This window comes from Ictidomys tridecemlineatus, unplaced genomic scaffold, assembly GCF_052094955.1.
Source record: "Ictidomys tridecemlineatus isolate mIctTri1 unplaced genomic scaffold, mIctTri1.hap1 Scaffold_335, whole genome shotgun sequence".
NCBI classification, from domain to species: domain Eukaryota; kingdom Metazoa; phylum Chordata; class Mammalia; order Rodentia; family Sciuridae; genus Ictidomys; species Ictidomys tridecemlineatus.
Window position 1 is genome coordinate 124,025 of NW_027522397.1, and position 17,973 is coordinate 141,997.

The window sequence follows — 17,973 nt, forward strand, 5'->3', positions numbered from 1 at the left end:
ATGGAACTTACTTGAACGGGAAATTAGAACTCACTGAGAACACTGAGGACTGTCTTTATCCTGGCTCTCTGCCCACACCCAGCACTCCCATTTTCCTGTTTCCAGGTCTATTCTCTTCCTCTAAGTCCAAGATTCACTCCACTTAGCTGAACACTAGAATTCTTGTCTCTGTTAAAGTTAGGCAGAAAATCATTCAGTACTTGAAGCTACCAAACATGAATGGCAATACAAGAGTGGCACCCAGTCTGAAGCAAGGGATGGTGATCAGAAAAACATGGAAAGGACCAGACATTGAAGGGAGGTTTATAACCAATTATTTTAATTTCTGACTGTAAAATTGATTCATACTGATCACACACCATTTGAAAAGTAAGAATACATAAATAACAAAATTAACTTACATGTACATTAACAACCCAAAGATAATTAGTGTGAGTGACATTAGGAAGATAGCCATGTAGGAGTGCTTCAGCTTCATCCTGCCCCTCCCATAAAAATTCACCCCACAAATATCCACAGACAAGAGTGACCGGAGACAAACATTTAAATCCAGAAAAGCAAGGTTCAAGTGGTAAGAGAGACCATTTTTTTCCCAAGTTCTCCCTTCCCCAGCTGGAATGAAACCACACATGGCCCATCCCCCTACACACCAGGGTTTCTACAGTGGAAAATGTGAGGTGGAGGTGGACATTCAGCTTCACCACCATTCTGGAGCCCTTCACAAGAGGCAGGCCCCTGTCTCTCCCCACTAAAAACATTGAGAAACCTTTCAAAACTGGATCAACTGTAGCATCTATAAACAAAGACAGAAGAGAGAGAGAACTCACAGCAAAAGATGTGTAGATATTGGTGGATGCCCTATGCTCTGGCCCAGGGCACACTGCAAAATTCTGACCTGGCCGGGCAGTTGTGGCAATCCTGGTCATATAGTGGTAACTAGTGGTCCAACAGGTTCTTCAGAGAGACCAATCCAGATAGTCTGATGGGACTTTCTGAATAGGATGCCTCTTGGAAAACCTCACAGGACAAAGTTAACTAGGAAGAATGGAGTAAGTATACATACTTCAAGCTTTATAGTGTACATGACAAATATACACAATATTATCTGTCCATTTTTTAAAATAATAAAAATTTAAGTTTCAGCCAATTAAAAATAAAACAGAGGTCAGTATGGTGGCTCATGCCTGTAGCAGCTCAGGAGGCTGAGGCCCTAAGTAAGCAACTTACTGAGACCCTGTCTCTAAATAAAATATAAAAAGGGCTGGGGATGTGGCTCACTTGTTTAAGTGCCCCTGGGTTCAATCCTTGTTACCTCCCCAATATATATATATATATATATATATATATATATATATATTTTCACATTTCCCAATCAATTAAAATATAGCCCATAGGGCTAGAATTGTAGCTCAGTGGTAGAGCACTTTCCTTGCAAGTGTGAGGCACTGGGTTCAATCCTAGGACCACATAAAAACAAAGGCATTGAATCCATATACAACTAAAAATGTTTTTAAATACTTATTTTTTAGCTCTAGGTGGACACAATATCTTTATTTTATTTTTATGTGATGCTGAGGCTCGAACCCAGTGCCTCAAGCATGCCAGATGAGAGCCTACCACTTGAGCCACATCCTCAGCTCCCAAAAAAATTTTAAATAGAATAAAATATACCTATAGACTACATAAATTTATCTCTCATGCAAGCCTGCACCCTCTGGCCTTAGCCACACACTCAAGATAAAAAATTTTATGGGATTATTTGTTATCCTCCCAGGGAGTCTTAACTCAATTTCAACACATGGGAATCTATTCTCCACTGGAAATTTTGTTAATTTTAGGCTCACTATGAATACTGTCACATTCTTGTTGAGAAAAATTGGACCGCTTTGCATTCCTACCATAGTAACAATTTCACTTCCCTTGTCAACGCTGGGTCTTAACAATTACAAGTTTTTACAAAAAAGTTGCCCTCGATGAAATGATGCACTTTTAAATTGGATCAATTTGCACAGCATTTTATTCTAGGAAATTGTATACAGGTTTAAACATGTATGATTATTGCAATGTTCTCTTTTTGCTAAAGTAACTAATGGGAGACCATCTTCATCTTCATCAAAGAGCTGGCTGCATATAAATCTGATGGACAGTCCATAGATTGCCATGCAGAAGGAAAAATAAAAGTCCTTATAAAATGAGCTAGTCTGGGAGGATCTTTAAGATGTAATATTTTAAGATATATACTGAGAACAGCTGAACGTATATGGGCTCCATATTTGCTTTGAAAATAAACATTAATACTAGACACAGCTCACCTTTCCCTAACGAGAAGTGTTCCCAAACTCATTCCAAGTTTTCCTGTCTGATGTCAAAAAATAAATGTATTTGAAAAGCCACTAGTATTAGTTATCAACTCCCCTGATTCTGCAGTGTCCGACAATCAACCTAGTTTATTGTCAAATTAGAACAAGAACATGATCCCAGCTCAGAAGCTTAAAGGTGTCGCTTGCTTTGGTAGCAAAGAAAAGCAGAGTGTGCTGGACATGACTAAGCTGGGCCCACTTCTCTGCCCCCTAGCTTCCCTGGGCCAGGTCCCAGGATCTGAGTGGGCGCCTGCTCCTCACCCACCTCCCCACCAAGTACAGCAACAGCTGCCTGACAGGACGTTACCACTAGACAAAAAACTGCTGTGCTTTTTTAAACACACATGTAAGAAAAAAAAAGAAAGAAAAAACAGCACAACTTGTTTGGGACGAAAAGACTTGCAAAACATGTTTTTGATAAAATCATTTAAAAAATTTTTTTAGTTTATTTATTTTTATTTTGTTATATGTGACAGCAGAATGCATTACAATTCATACTACACATATAGAGCACTTTTTTCATATCTCTGGTTGTATGCAAAGTAGAATCACACCATTCGTGTCTTCATACATGTACTTAGAATGATGATGAAGTACATGAAGATGTATGAAGGCACGAATGGTGTGATTCTACTTTGATCAAACCATTTTTATGGAAAAGAAAAGGGCGGAGACTAGAAACGATGATGCAGAAATCAAGGGAAAGCAGCCTCACTCCCTTCAGTGAAAAGTCTCGGGCAAGAGGAAAAGAGAAATTTCAGTAAAGTACTAAAGCGGAGGCCTAGAAAGTCTCCAGGATGCACGCCCACCACAGTGCCTAGCCCGGCCCACACCCCCGCGCCTCCCCCGCACCCAGAAATTCCCAGCACCCCCTGCTCACCCTTACCAGCATGCACAAATTCCCTGCTCCCCGCTCCCCACTCCGTCCCGAACCCCGCTCCCCCCTGCTCCGGGTGGATCCCAGAGCCCCACTCCAGGGCCCCAGCCCCGCCCCCTGGCCCCAGCTCCGACCCCTGGCCCCAGCTCCTCGGGACTGCCCGGCACCCCTCTTCAAGCTGCGCCCACAGAAGGTCTGTGCTATGGGCCACCCGCCTAGCATCCAGCTTCCCGCCTCATCCTGACTCCTGCCTCCTGCCTCCAAACCGGTCTTAGCCCAATGTATAGAAGTCTCCACGCCCAGCTCCGCTCTCTGCCCCCGCGCCCGCGGATCTTTTAAAAAGCAGCCGGCACACACAGGCACCCCCTCGCGCTCCAGTGTAATCCACACATGGCTCTGGATACCCTCACCTGGCTGCTCTTTTCTGTCACCCTAGCTCTGCTTCTACTGCCCGAGTGTTTCTGGCCGGCGCGGACCGGTGAGTTCAACTGAAGAGGACTTGGACCAGGTGGGACTGAGCCTGCGGGGGCGGTGGAGGGGCCTGAGGAGGGGACCCAGGCTCAGTCCTGCCATCAGGTGTACATACGTGATGCCTGTCACATGACTTTCTGCCACCCCTTAAGTTTTATCTTGTCTGGTTCTCATCCTCAGGCCATTGAGAGGAGCTGGAAAGAAAAAAGTAAGGGCAGGAGATGGGAGGGGCAAGAGGAAAGGAGAATGCAAGCTGGCAATCCCTGGTGATGTCTCCCAGCCTTACCGCTGTCTCCCCAAAGCATGCCTGAGCCACAGCGACCAGGGCCAGGTGCACAGAGGCGTGACCCCACAAGATTAGGACAACAGATATCCCTAGGCCCGTCTCTGCTCTACAGACTCTCATCCCAAGGCTCTTCACCCTTGAACTTCCCACCACACTTTGCCTGGGGATCTCAGAACATGCGCCCACAGAGCCTCAACTGCCACCAGCCACAATCACTTTTCTGTGATTCAGTGAGCTACCACCCAGCTCACCTCCCTTCACAGCTTTTCTCATCTAGCCATGCCCCATCCAGGGCCTCCCTACCTTCCCATCCACCTAGGAGACCCTAACCTCCACCAGGACCACCTGGCACCATATACCCATGCCTGAGGACATACCCTGCAAACATCCCCACCTCACCCACAGATCCTAACACAAGAGGAGGGGGCCCCATTTTTCCAAGTATGACCTTGGTAATGGTATAGAGCTGGGGTCATCTAAGAAACAGATAGTGCAAAGACCTCTTCAAACCCCAATTCTTTTGATCAAGTCCTAAAGATTTCAGACATTTTGCCAGAATAACAAAAATGAGTTTATTGAAGAGATAGGAAAAGGAAAAGGCAGCACTCTCAAGGGAGAGAGTGGGTTCTCTCAGAGAGGAAAGAGACAACCTGCCTCTCCTGTGTTCCAGTTGTATTGGGGATCCCAGGAAAGTTTCCTGCCCAGGCCCATCTCTTGGCATATATATATATATATATATATATATATATATATATATATATATATATATATATATATATACACACACACACACACACACACACTTTAGGTGTAGTGGGACACAATACCTTTATTTTATTTATTTTTATGTGGTGCTGAGAATCGAACCCAGGGCTCTGCATATGCTAGGCAAGCACTCTACCTCTGAGTCACAACCCCAGCCCACCTCTTGACTTTTGACTGACATCAGGGTGACATCAGATTTCAAGTTAGCTTTGCCATGACAACTCTCTCTCCTTGGCCCATGCTGACTGGTTCTAAATGGAATTTTAATCATTTTTATAGGTTTTATGGTTAGAAGGAATTATCTTTATATTCCAAAATCTGTTCTGTGAAACACCCTTCACATAGCTCTCCCTTCAAAGTAACTTGGGTTCCTCTTATCAACATTATTTTCTGCCTAAATTTCTTCCAGATAACAGGTACTTTGCTGAGGAATGTGACATATCCTGTCCAGCAGAGTTAGATAAATTGCTTTTTAGCAAAGAAAGCATATGGGGGTCAGCACAGTGGGACATTTTATAATTATTATTAAATTATTCTCTTGACATCATGTTCCCACCATTGTCAACTGTCTAACAGCAAAGGTGCTATCTATACGTTTCTGTTGTGGGAGCATCTATAGACTCCTGACCTTGGATCCTAAGCCTATGTAGTCTACCTCTTGGGGAGCCAACATCTTATAGTGGTATAAAGTAGGCACAAGTTGCAGACAGTAAAGGCAGACAGTAAGCACTTTCAACTCTTCAGAACACACTATACCTGTCCCTATATCAAATACTCAATTCTGCTTTACTGTGAGAGGAACTAAAGACAACATGAAAATGGATGGGGCACTAGATTTGCCCACTGTCCTAGTCATCTGACCCTAGATAGAGTGTCTCCAATGTTGGTGCCCATTCCCAGGTTGTCTTCCCCAAATAGTTGCTGGTTGTCACCCAGCAAGCACTTTGGCCCTTACCAGTCATCATCAGTGACCTCCTAGACAATGTTGATGCCCTTCTTGCCAGGTTTTTCATTTTGTTTTATTTTTAATTGCTACATATAAACATAAAATTATATATATTAAAGGAGGTGCCATGTGAAGTTTTAATACTGTGTGAGATTTAAATCATGTTAAATGTGTCTGTTGCTACAAGCATTTATAATTTCTTTATGGTGAAAACTTTCAAAATCCTTTCTTTTAGCTACTTGAGATACACAGGACTTTGTTGTTGTCTATACTCACCCCACTGTGCCATAGCACACCAGAACTTCTTACTCCTACATAACTGTAACTGTAACTTAGGACCCCTCAGTCAACATTTTCCCAGCCCTCCTTTTTCAATTACCATATACAGCCTCTGGAACCATTCTCAATTCTCAACTTTTGGGATCAACTTTTTCGGATTCTATCTTCAAATGAGATCATATGGTACTAGTCTTCCTGTGCCTGACTTACTTCCTTAACATAATGATCTCTATTTCCATCAATTGTGTTGAAGATAACAGGATTTTGTCCATTTTATGGATGAATAGTTTTCCAGTGTGTGTTTTGTATCACATGGTCATTATCTGTTCATCAGTAGATTGTTTCTGTTCTTTGTCCTTTGTGAATAGTGCTACAATAAACATGGGAGTGCAGGTGTCTTTGGCCTTTGTGAATAGTGCTACAATAAACATGGGAGTGCAGGTGTCTTTGATAGACTATATTTATTTCCTTTGGCTAATACCCAGTAGAGGAATTCCTGGATCATATCCTGGTGTTATTTCTTAATTTTTGAGGACACTCCATACTGCTTTTCCTAGTGGCTCTATGAATTGACATTCCCACCAATAGTATATAAGGGTTCCAAGCCAGCACTTATTATCTTTTGTGTATTAATAATGACCATTCTTAGTGGAGGGAAATGATATCTCATTGTAGTTATGATCTGCATTTCAAAGACAATTTTTAGTACTGAGTACTTTTGCATATGCCTGTTGGCTATTTGTGTGTCTCTTCTGAGAAATGTCTGCTCAGATTTTTCTCCATTTTTTAATCAGGTTGTTGGGTTGTTATTTTTTTTAGTTCCTTATGTAGTCTGGATGTTAACCTCTCATCAGATGTGCCATTTACACACATCTTCTTCCATTCAGTACAGTGTCTCTTCACACTGAAAATTGTTTCCTTTGATGTGCAGAAGCTTTTTATCCTGGTCTAAGTCCAGGCCTTGTGTAATGGTATAGTGAGGATGCCTAAAAATCTGTTCCTCATAGAACTTTTGATAACAAGTACAAATGTTTTCAACAATCAGCTTTGTCAGGCCTCTGAAAATCAATCAAAACTTACACCAACGTGAGGAGAATTTATTCAAGAAAAATGGCCAAATTTCAATAAGAACAATGAGATTTATGGCATGTTAACATGACCCATTCCCATTCCCCACACCCATCTTGGAAGTGGCCTGGAAATGGAGCGAGTGCACAATGTTCTAGGAAAACTAGCATCCCAGCCCAGAAGGTGCACTCTGGCCTTGGTGCACTCTGGAGTTGCCCCATTCATAGGTCTCATCATTATTTGACTACACAGAACTCATTCTTGGCAAAAGTGGGCAAGGGGAATTCCTACAGCAACTTTGTCTTTATATATATATATATATATATATATATATATATATATATATATATATATATATATATATATATTACTTGTAGATGGATATAATAATTTTAATTTAATTATTTATTTTTATGTGGTGCTGAGGATCAAACCCAGTGCTTCACATGTGCAAGGCAAGCATTTTACCACTGAGCCACAACCCCAACCCCTACCTTCTCGTTTAAAAGCAAACTAATTTTATACTTAAGGGACTCCATCTTCATGGCCTAATGCTGCGACCTGCACTGCAGTTAATTCAGGAAACCAGATGAGGGGCAATAGGGGATTAGAAAAGACAAATAGATGGTAGAGTGCTTGCATTGCATGCACAGGTCCTGGATTTCATACTTAGCACCATAAAAAAAAAGACAGACACAGAGGGAGAGAAAAAGCTTGGACCTGGTAGATATTACACTCTGGTGGAGTGCAGTGACCATGAGTCAGCTCAGCACATTTATTATATGTTTTATCATTAAAAGGGTTTTGTGAGAAAGTTTCTTTAAAGCAAGCAGAATCAAGATCATAGCTATAAGCAGCCCAATTATGATAATTAGCTTGCACCCATAACTTTCTACCCTTGAACAGCTGGCATCTGAACCTCAAGGTCAAGAACTGGATAACTCTGTGGCTAACAACCTCCTATTGAGCAGGGTGTCACCACAGCAACTGGGCTATCTCAATAGCACCTTCTCCCTGAGAGTTCCCAAGAGAGGCATCACCTCTGTCACAGGACAGTTCAAGACTCATACTTCAGTCACCACTCCCAACAACCAATGACTTTGTCACAGGAGAAGAAATTTCTGGAGAAGGGGTCTGAGGATTCCATGAAGCAGGCTGACTCAGCTCAGGACTAGCTGAGTCCTTGGCATATGCATCAGAGAAGAATTTCAGCATGAGCCAGACAAAGATATAGACTGGGCTTTATTTAGGAAAGTAGATACACATCCAAGGGAGAACGCAGCTGACTTGAGTGAGGAGCAGCCCTGACTTGGGCTGGGGGCCCAATATTTAGAGATGAGCTGTACTAGAAGCTGGAGTGGAGGTGGATCCAGGGTGGGGCTGCAAAATTTCTCCCAAGTTTTTCTGCACTTGTGTATTTCCCTCATTTTACAAGGGCACGGGCCAAGGTTTGCAACTGTGTCTTCTGCATCTCGGTGGCATGATTCTGCACTTCAGTGGCTTGAGGGTGTTTCCCTTAAGATTCCATATTTCTCTCTCTTTATCCTAAATCCCTAATACACATTGTTGATTAGGTTTCAACATATAAATTTGAGGACAACTCAAATATTCAGGCTATAATAATCCTTCTGCTGAATTGTCTCACCAAATAGATGAAGAAACTTGAATAAGGCACATAGCCCTTGTATTTGTCACTTGAATATTATCAGAGTAAAAACCAAAGGCCTAGGTATCTCTATAGTCAGGCCAACCATTCCCTACTCTGTCCCCTGCTCACTTAGTCCCTACCCCAGTGCTTACTCGCTGGTCTTCAGCATATTGCAGAATTCTCTAGCCTAAGAGCCTTTGCACTGCCATCCTTTCAGACTGGACTGTTCTTCCCTGAGGAATCTACTTGTGTCATTCTCACATCTAGTTCTCAGGTGACACACCCTTCTATGCCTCCCCCTTTTGAATCCTTTATTCATTTATTCTTTATTTAATTTTTAAAATTGTCATATAATATATATATATATATATATATATATATATATATATATATATATATATTCCCCCTTTAACCATTTTGTTTGTAAAGGTATCTATTTAAAATTGTAATACCTCCACCTGCTGGAACAGTCCTGAACCTTCTCAACCTGAGTTTTTCCCCTCCCCTCATTCTGTGACCTATTTAAACACACTGTGCCAGATTTTGATTGCTACTGTAATAAATTACATATATATATTCTTTCATTGTTCTGAAGATGTAAACACCAAACTCTCACAGGGTTATAATCAATAATCATTTCTTTGTAAGGCTGTATTCCTTCAGAAAACTCTAAGAAAGAATATATTTCCTGGCCTTTTCCTGATTCTATTCTTTAAGTCTATTGATGTGATGAATTCCAAAATCCTAAATGGAACACTGGACATCTTTTTTGTTTTAAGTTTAGTTTTAATTTACACTTCTCTAATTGCTAGAGATGTTGTCATATAGTTTTTGACCATTTGGATTTCTTCTTCTGTGAAGTGCCTGTTCATTTCCTTTGCCCATTTATAGATTTTGTTTTTTAAGTTTTTTGAGTTCTTTGTATATCCTGGAATATGATCCTCTGAGGTACAAGTTGCAAATATTTTCTCCCATTCTATAAACTCTCTCTTCATGTTCTTAATTGTTGCCTTTGCTGAGAAAAGGCTTTTTAGTTTAATGCCATCCCATTTATTGATTCTTGATTTTATTTCTTGTGCTTTAGGAGTCTTCTTGAAGAATTTGGTTCCTAAGCTGACATGATGAGAGATGGGCCTATATTTTTTTCTACTAGGCACAGAGTCTCTGCTCTACTATCAAGGTCCTTGATCCACTTTGAGTTGCGTTTTGTGCAAAGTGAGAGATAGGGGGTCAATTTCATTCTGCTATGTATGGATTTCTAGTTTTCCCAGCACCATTTGTTGAAGAGGCTGTCTTTTCTCTAATTTATGTTCATGATGCCTCTATCTTGTATGAGATAACTGTATATATGTGGGTTTGTCTCTTCTATTTGTTTGTCTCTTCTATTCTGTTCTATATATTCCCTTCATACTGGACTGTTCTTCATAAATGTTTTTATGCCAATACCATGCTGTTTTCATTACTACAGCTTTGTAGTACAATACAAGGTCTGCTATTGTGATGCCTCCTGCTTCACATTTCTCACTAAGGATTGCTTTGGCTATTCTGGGCCTCTTATTTTTCCAACTGAACTTCATGACTGCTTCTTCTATATCTATGAAGAATGTCATTGGAATTTTAATAGGACTTGCATTAAATCTGTATAGGACTTTTGGTAGCATGGCTGTTTTGATAATATTAATTCTGCCTATCCAAGAACATGGAAGATTTTTTTTTCCATTTTCTAAGGTCGTCTTCAGTTTCTTTCTTTAGTATTCTATGGTTTTCATTGTGGAGGACTTTTACCTCTTTGTTAGATTGATTCCCAAGTTTTTGTTTGTTCTTTTTTTTAGGTTATTGTGAATGGAATAGTTTTCCTAAATTCTCTTTCAGCTGATTCATCATTGGTGTGTAGGAATGCAATTGATTTATGGGTGTTAATGTTAAACCCTCTTACTTTGCTGATTTCATTTATGACTTTTAGATGCTTTTTGGTGGAGTTTTGGGTCTTCTAAATGGAGAATCATGTCTTGGCAAATAGGAATAGTTTGAGCTCTTCTTTTCCTATTTATGTTCCTTTAATTGCTTTCTTTTGTCTAATTGCTTTGGCTAGGGTTTTAAGAACTATGTTAAATAGGAGTAAGAAAAAGAGGGCATCCCTGTATTGTTTCAGTTTTTAGAGTGAATGCTTTCATTTTTTCCCCATTTAGAATGATGTTGGCTTGGGTTTAGCATGGATAGTTTTTACAATGGTAAGCTATGTTCCGATTATCCCTATTTTTATCCTGTTTTGAGCACAAATGGATGCTGATTTTTGTCAAATGCTTTTTCTGCATGTACTCACAGAATCATATGATTCTAGTCTTTAGGTCTATTGAATTACATTTATTGATTTCCATCTGTTGAAAAAAACCTTGCAGCACTAGAATTAACCACATTTGATCATGATGCAGTATCTTTTTAATATGTTTTGATATGCTACTTGCAATTATTTTATTAAGAATTTTTGCATCTATGTTCATCAGGTATATTGATCTGAAAGTTTCTTCCCTTGAAGTGTCTTTGTCTGGTTTTGGTATCAAGATGATATTAGATTCATAGAATGAGTTTGGAAGGTCCCTCTTCTTTCTTACTTCATGAAATAATTTGGTGTAAGTTCTTCTTTGAAGTTCTGGTATATTTTGGCTGAGAGCCTATCTGGTCCTAGGCTTTTCTTTGTTGATAGCATTTTGATGGTGTCTTCAATATCATTGTTTGAAATTGGTACATTCAAATTTTTTATGCCCTCCTGATTCAATTTAGTAGATCATATGTATCTAGAGATTTAAGACAGAAACTTTTGACAAACTGGTAAACTGTTTCCTTAAAGAAACTTCCTCCAATACCAGAGATCTTGAATAGCCTCCAGATCAATCATCCAGAAACATCTCTCCACATAATTGAAGAACTTGGCTTCCATTTTGGGAAGAGAAGGACCCTTTTGTACTTTCTTTCATTTCTGTTTTTTTGCTTTGGCAGAAGTGGGTCTTTGGTTTTTCAGGAGTTTTTCCCTGTGTTCTGGAGGATTCTTGACCTCTTGATCTAGGTGTCAGTGGTTTTTCATCTTCCCTGTTCTTATGTCATTGTTGTGCATTTTTAGCTGGAGAGTCACAAAGAGGTTTCCTCACTAGTGCTTTTATTTAGTTTCTTCATCAACAAAATCATCATCTTTAGTAGCAACAAGTTTTACTGCTTTCTGTTGAACCTTACTACTGCTTCTAGGGTCCAACTGCTTTTCACATTCACTAAAGAGCTTGACATCCTTCTATGCTTCTGACCTGGGATCTTCCTCCACAGTGTGCATAGACCAGGGACCACACTTCATATCAAGACCATACATGGTATAATTTTCAAGTCTCCAAGGGAAATTATTTACTGCACAGACATTTTTCAAAACTGCCACCATTGCCTTACTGGGACTGCCTTCATAATCCATTGCCTTTGTTTCAGCAAGGTGCAGTTCATTCTTTGCACCACCCATCAAAAGACCATTCTTAAAAATTACTTGTGTTCATTTTCATCATTATCCACCTGAAAGTGATCATCTTTGTCAGCCTCTATTTCTCAACCAAAAAGGTAATTCTGGGGCTCTAGGGCTCGTGTCTGTATTGACTGAATCTCTCATTGTGGGGTATTGAATGCAAATGGATCTCAGTCTTTAAGAAGACGGGTTTGAAAGGTTAGAGGTAATGGGACAGAGGAGAGTGAGGTTGGGAAAAAATACAGACATGGGAAGAAAGCAGATAGCAAAAGAGGCAGGGAAAAGAGAAGAAGCAGTATGTAGAAGGAAGAAACTCATATAACCTCCAGCAAGCTCTGCTTCCCCTACAGAGACTGGGTATTCACAGTGAATTTTGTTTTTTAACATCTGCATTTCTAATTTTTAGAATTCTATTAATAAGTAATTCTGTTTTGCATCACCTGCTAAACATGCCTTAAACAACCTTTTTCTTCATTGAGTTTCAATAGACTGGTCCTTAGTCCTCCAATGGTAGGTTTGGGGCATGCCCACACCCTAGAGGCTAATTTTGCGCATTTCTCTGAGACTTATTCTCAATAGAAAGTCTCCAGTATATTCCAGTAGCTATCTTCTTTTGCTACTTATGCTGCTAGTAGAATCTTGGAAGACTGTGAGTCATAAGTGTTAGCAAGAACTGGTTAGGGGTTGGGTTTGTAGCTCAATGGTAGAGCACCTGCCTTGCATGTGTGAGGTACTGGGTTTGATCCTCAGCACTACATAAATAAATAAAATAAAGGTTTCGTGTCCATCTAAACTAAAAATAAAATAAAAAATAAAAAAGAACTGGTTGGGAACAGAGAGAAGAGATTGGGGCTCCATGCTGGGCACAGATAAGTGGATACCTCTTCTAAAGAATGGGGAAAGGGTGTGGTTTGGCTAGAGAGGTTCCCTGGAATCTGATGATCAGCTCATAGGGCACCAGCCTAGGACACCAGACTAGGTTCTGTGCTCCTGTGTGGCAGCTCCCTTCTGCTGCCATGTTCCTGTATCTACTCCATGATGATCTGCCTGAACACCAAGACCATGATGAATTGACCTGTGATCCCTGATGCCTCCTTTTTCTCTCTGTTGGAAATACTGACTGTTCAGCTAGGTTTTAAGTTTCAGGAGGACAGATACCATCTTGTATTTTTTGTAACCAAAAGTTAGTAGAGGTCACTGAAAGTGCTTTCAGATTTTCTCCTAGTAACACTGTGCCTGTGAGGGGTCCCTGATAGAACAAGAGCATCCTACAATCTCAGTTAAATGTGACACCAAAATAAGGATCTAGAAGATTAAGGGGGTCTAGGATAAAGAGTCCTCTATCTGCCAGCCTGGCCCTTCAGAGGGAGTCTGAGAGTCACAAAAGGATGGAAACTAATGGCCCTCTTCTCCCTGTCCTGAACCTCACATCCATATTTCTCTCACAGTTACCCACTCTCTTTGCCTCAACTTCACTGTCAAATCTCAGTCCAGACCTGGGGAGTCCTGGTGTGAAGTGCAGGGCTCAGTGGATAAGACTGCTTTCCTTCAGTATGACTGTGAGAGCAATAAGATCAAACCTTTAGGTCACCTGGGAAGGGAGGTGAATGCCACCAAAACATGGACACAATTGACCGAAATGCTGAGAGAACTGAGGCAAGATCTCAGGATGATCCTGCTTGACATGGACTTGGAAAAAAAATAAGACCATGGGTAAGTATGGAATGGGGTGAAGAGATAAAACAGGAGAGAGGAAGGGATGGAGTGTACATGTGGAGGAGGCTCTGGATGTATTTGTGTAAAAGAGATTAACATTGGCCCAGCCTTAGAGGGATGTGGGGCTTAATGGGCAAGAAAGGGCAAATCTGGAAGAAAAGAATAAAGGCCTCTAAATGTGCAGAGAAATGCTCAACTTATTGGGAGGTGATGAATCTATCAAGAGTGAAAGATGATAGTTTTGTTGTGTATTGCAGGTCATCTCACCCTGCAGGCCAAGATGTCTTGTCAGTTTGAAGGAAAAAATCACATTGGTTCATTCTGGAATTTCAGCATTGATGGACAGCCATCTCTCTACTTAAATGTGATGCACATGGAGTGGACAGTGATTAATCCTAGAGCCAGAGGGATCAAGGAGAAGTTGGAGAATGAGAAAGAACTGACAGAACGTTTAAGGAAGGTCTCCATGGGAGATTGCAATCAGTGGCTCGGGGAATTCTCAGAGCACTTGGAGGAAATGCCAGGTAGAGAGCTGAGTTACTATGAAACTCAGCAGGATGGGAAAGATGTGGGAATTCTCTTTAAAGGTCTGATGACTTCCCTGTGGGGTGTGAGCATGTGCATATAATGGAAAATTTGATGGGCTGAATGACTGACTTCTTCATCGGCTTCTTGACTGGACAATCAGTGATAGCCATGTGGATTTGTCACTAGCCTCCTTTCTCATCTCACCTCCCAAGGTCTCTTCTTTACAGAAGCCCCCATTGTCCATTAATCAATGATGCAGTCATTAATGGTCGGCCAACTAGTTCCCAGGTATATATATATATATATATTTCTGTAAACTTCCAGGCCTTCTCTTGTTACAACAAATTGGATGGACTTTTGCTGTCCCCTCCAGTTGTAATGTGAGCTGTATAAGGACATAGCACAACCTCTGTTCATCTCTGTAGCCCCAGGACCTGGTAGAATAATTGTCCCATGATGAGTCAGTATATATGAGTTGAATGCACTGTATGGGGAAAACAGGTGCTGAACAATGGATATTTTTAATTTTGACAGGGATTTTGCTCTTTTGTTTGTTTTAGCACCAACATCAACAGTCCCAGTTACCAGTGGGTCTCCACGTACCTCATCTGTTTCAGTGACCAGCTTAGGGATCATCATTGTCTTAATTTTAGTCGTCAGTCATCATCATCTTCATGCCCATCAAGTTGTATAGGAAATCAACAGACACCATGAAAGGTGAGGAATAGTCTGTCCTCTGGCCTTTGGGTGGTGCTGTCTCAGTCTGGTAGGGCCTTAGGACAGGTGTCCCACCAGTTTCACCCAAGCCCCTGGCCACTGATATCTCTCCACAGAAGTAATGCCCTTCCTTAGCCTTGAGCACTGCCCATTCCACAGTAGTGCTGGAATGACTGCTGCTGAGTAGAGGAGGCCACTGTAGGTAGCACAGCAGTGCAGTGAGAGGAGGGACACATAGGAGTCTCCTCCTGAGTGGGGCAGTGCCTCAGATCTGGAGAATCTGGTGGGTGTTGGCTCCAGATCTTTGGTTGAGGAGTTATTTGCTCTCTGGGAAAATATAACACAGGTTAATAGTTTTCCTTAATGTGTAGAAGCTGTTCCATAATCTACTATGTCTTCTGTGGACCATGGGAAGGCAACATCATCAGACCACCCTTGGTGGCAAGAAGTGTCCTTAGATGACTGTCTCTACTCTGCCACTCTTTCCAACAAACTTTCCTCCATTTGAGTGGAATTGGAAAGCCTGTACTCATTTTCCTTATTTATAGAGGAAGATGATTTAAAAGGATATTTATCTTGGTTTAATGAGGTTTATCTATGTATTCACACTTATTTTTGTATATAATTAAGTTACTGATGGACAGAAACCACAAGTCAACTCTGCTAACTCACTAGATATTATGACACAAATGATTAAGGCCATAGAGTGAAGTGACATGTGGATATATTAACATCTTGTTGTGACACCTGGCACAAAAGCTCTTAGCAACCTTCATTGCAACCCAGAGGAACAAGGCATGTTCTGTCCAAGAAAGATTGGATCTGAAGCCCTGGAGGTGGGCAGGAGGCTCTTTCAGATATTCTTTCCTTAAGGGCTCTGCCGCAGCCTTGGGGATAAGGGCTGCTCCCCAGACACATCATCTATGAATCTTTAGAGCTGTTTCCCTCTCAATAGATAATCACTGTTAGAATTAATAATTCCTCATACTAAACATTGCCTCTATAAGTTACTTTAGTTTTAGTTTCACAATTGGACCTAGAGTGACACCACTGCTCTCCAAATCATTATTCTGTATTATTTTGGCATGGCCAGTGAGTAACTCACCACACAAATGCCCCTTCCCAATGCATACTTCTCAGTCTTCTCTAAAACTACCAGTGAAGTTCCCAGTGACTGAATACGCTGAAGCAGAAGGATCACAAGTTCAAAACCAACCTCAGAAACTTTTTTTTTTAATGGCATCTTTTTTTTCTTATAATATTTTTGTTTTGTTTTAGTTATTTATTTTTAGTATTTTTATTTGCTCTTTTTAATTATACATGATAGTAGAACGTATTTTGACATATCATACATACATGGAGTATAACTTCCCATTGTTGCGGTTTTTACATGATGTGGAGTTACACTGTTCATGTATTTATATATGAACATAGGAAAGTTATGTCTGATTCATACTGTTTTTCCTTCTCCCACCCCCCTCTGTTTCCCCATTTACCTTTGTCTAATCCCGAGAACCTCCCCTTATTGTGAGTCAGCCTGCAGCCTCAGTAGCTTAGTGAGGCTAAGCAAGTTCGGAAGACTGTATCAAAAATAAATAAATTTCAAAACACTGGCAGTATAGCTCCGTGGTACTGTGCCTTTGGATTCAGTTTCCAATATCAAAAATTTCTATTTCTTAATAAAAAGTAAAATTGTATAAGTAAATATTACCTAATATTTTCAAAAGATTAGTCTACCATTCATGTCAGTATGAAACACATGAGATCATCTGAACAGGTAAATGTTGTTGCCCCTGTACACCCAACATAGGAAGCCTATTTAAGAGCTGGAGGAGCACACTTGTTTCCTCTTGGAGTTCTCACAATTTGTCTTGAAAACTGGTTCAAGAATCTTTTACAAAAAATTATATTTTCCAAGTCTCATAACAAGAAGACTTAGGTAGTCCTTCTAGAACTCTCCTCTAAACCAGCACTTCTCAACTACAGATGATTTTGTCCATCAGTGGAACATTTGGCACTTTCTGGAGGCAAATTAGGCTATTACAACTGGGTAGAGGGTGTGAACTATCTGGCCCAAATGGCAGTAATTATCAGGCTAAGAAATCTCTCAGAATTTGGACTGGCCTGTGCCCATTGCCCATAACACATTACCACACGTCGCTCACATCCTCCTTGGGTGAGGAAGTGGGTACCCATCAGAGGGATGGACTGCTGTGAAATAAAAGCAAAAGGCAAGAATTATATATTTTCAAAGCAATGTCATGACCTGTTTAGCTGACCAGAGGGGTCTGACTTCTAACAAAGAAAAAGCCCATGCTTGCTTATTTATAGTGGTACAGAACAAAGGGGATAGATAGAGATTTCCTTGGGGCAGGAAGGTGGACAGGATGAGAGTGGAGACAAACAGGTTGTTTATCCTTGGCAGGTTATGCCTATTTCCAGTGGCTGTGTTTGAACAGGAGCTTAGAGCCAGGTCAGGATCCCAGCATGATCTGGGATATCTCCAACTAGAGAATTCTACCCAGGAGTCCTGGAAGACTGACTTCCCTGCCTTAATGACTCCAACATTGTACAGTTTGCATACAGTTCACACATGGCTCCTAACACATAACACAGTTCCAACAGTGGCCAATCTTATTGTCTGCACATTCATCAAAGCCCAGGAATGGAACTTATTTGCACAGGAAATTAGAATTTACTAGAATACTGAGGACTGTCATTATCCTGGCTCTCCCCAGGGGCACTCCTATTATCAGGTCTATTCTCTTCCTCTAAGTCCAAGATTCACTCCTTTTGGCTGAACTCTAGAATTA

The 17,973-nt window shown here is 40.8% G+C and overlaps 1 long non-coding RNA gene across 1 annotated transcript; it reads left to right on the forward strand.

The window, feature by feature from the left end:
• Positions 1-13,629: 13,629 nt before the first annotated feature.
• On the forward strand, positions 13,630-16,762 carry LOC144373263 (uncharacterized). The gene is made up of 3 exons (XR_013432996.1): positions 13,630-13,912; positions 14,173-14,439; positions 15,004-16,762. It is a non-coding gene; the product is annotated as an uncharacterized LOC144373263 (long non-coding RNA).
• Positions 16,763-17,973: the final 1,211 nt, after the last annotated feature.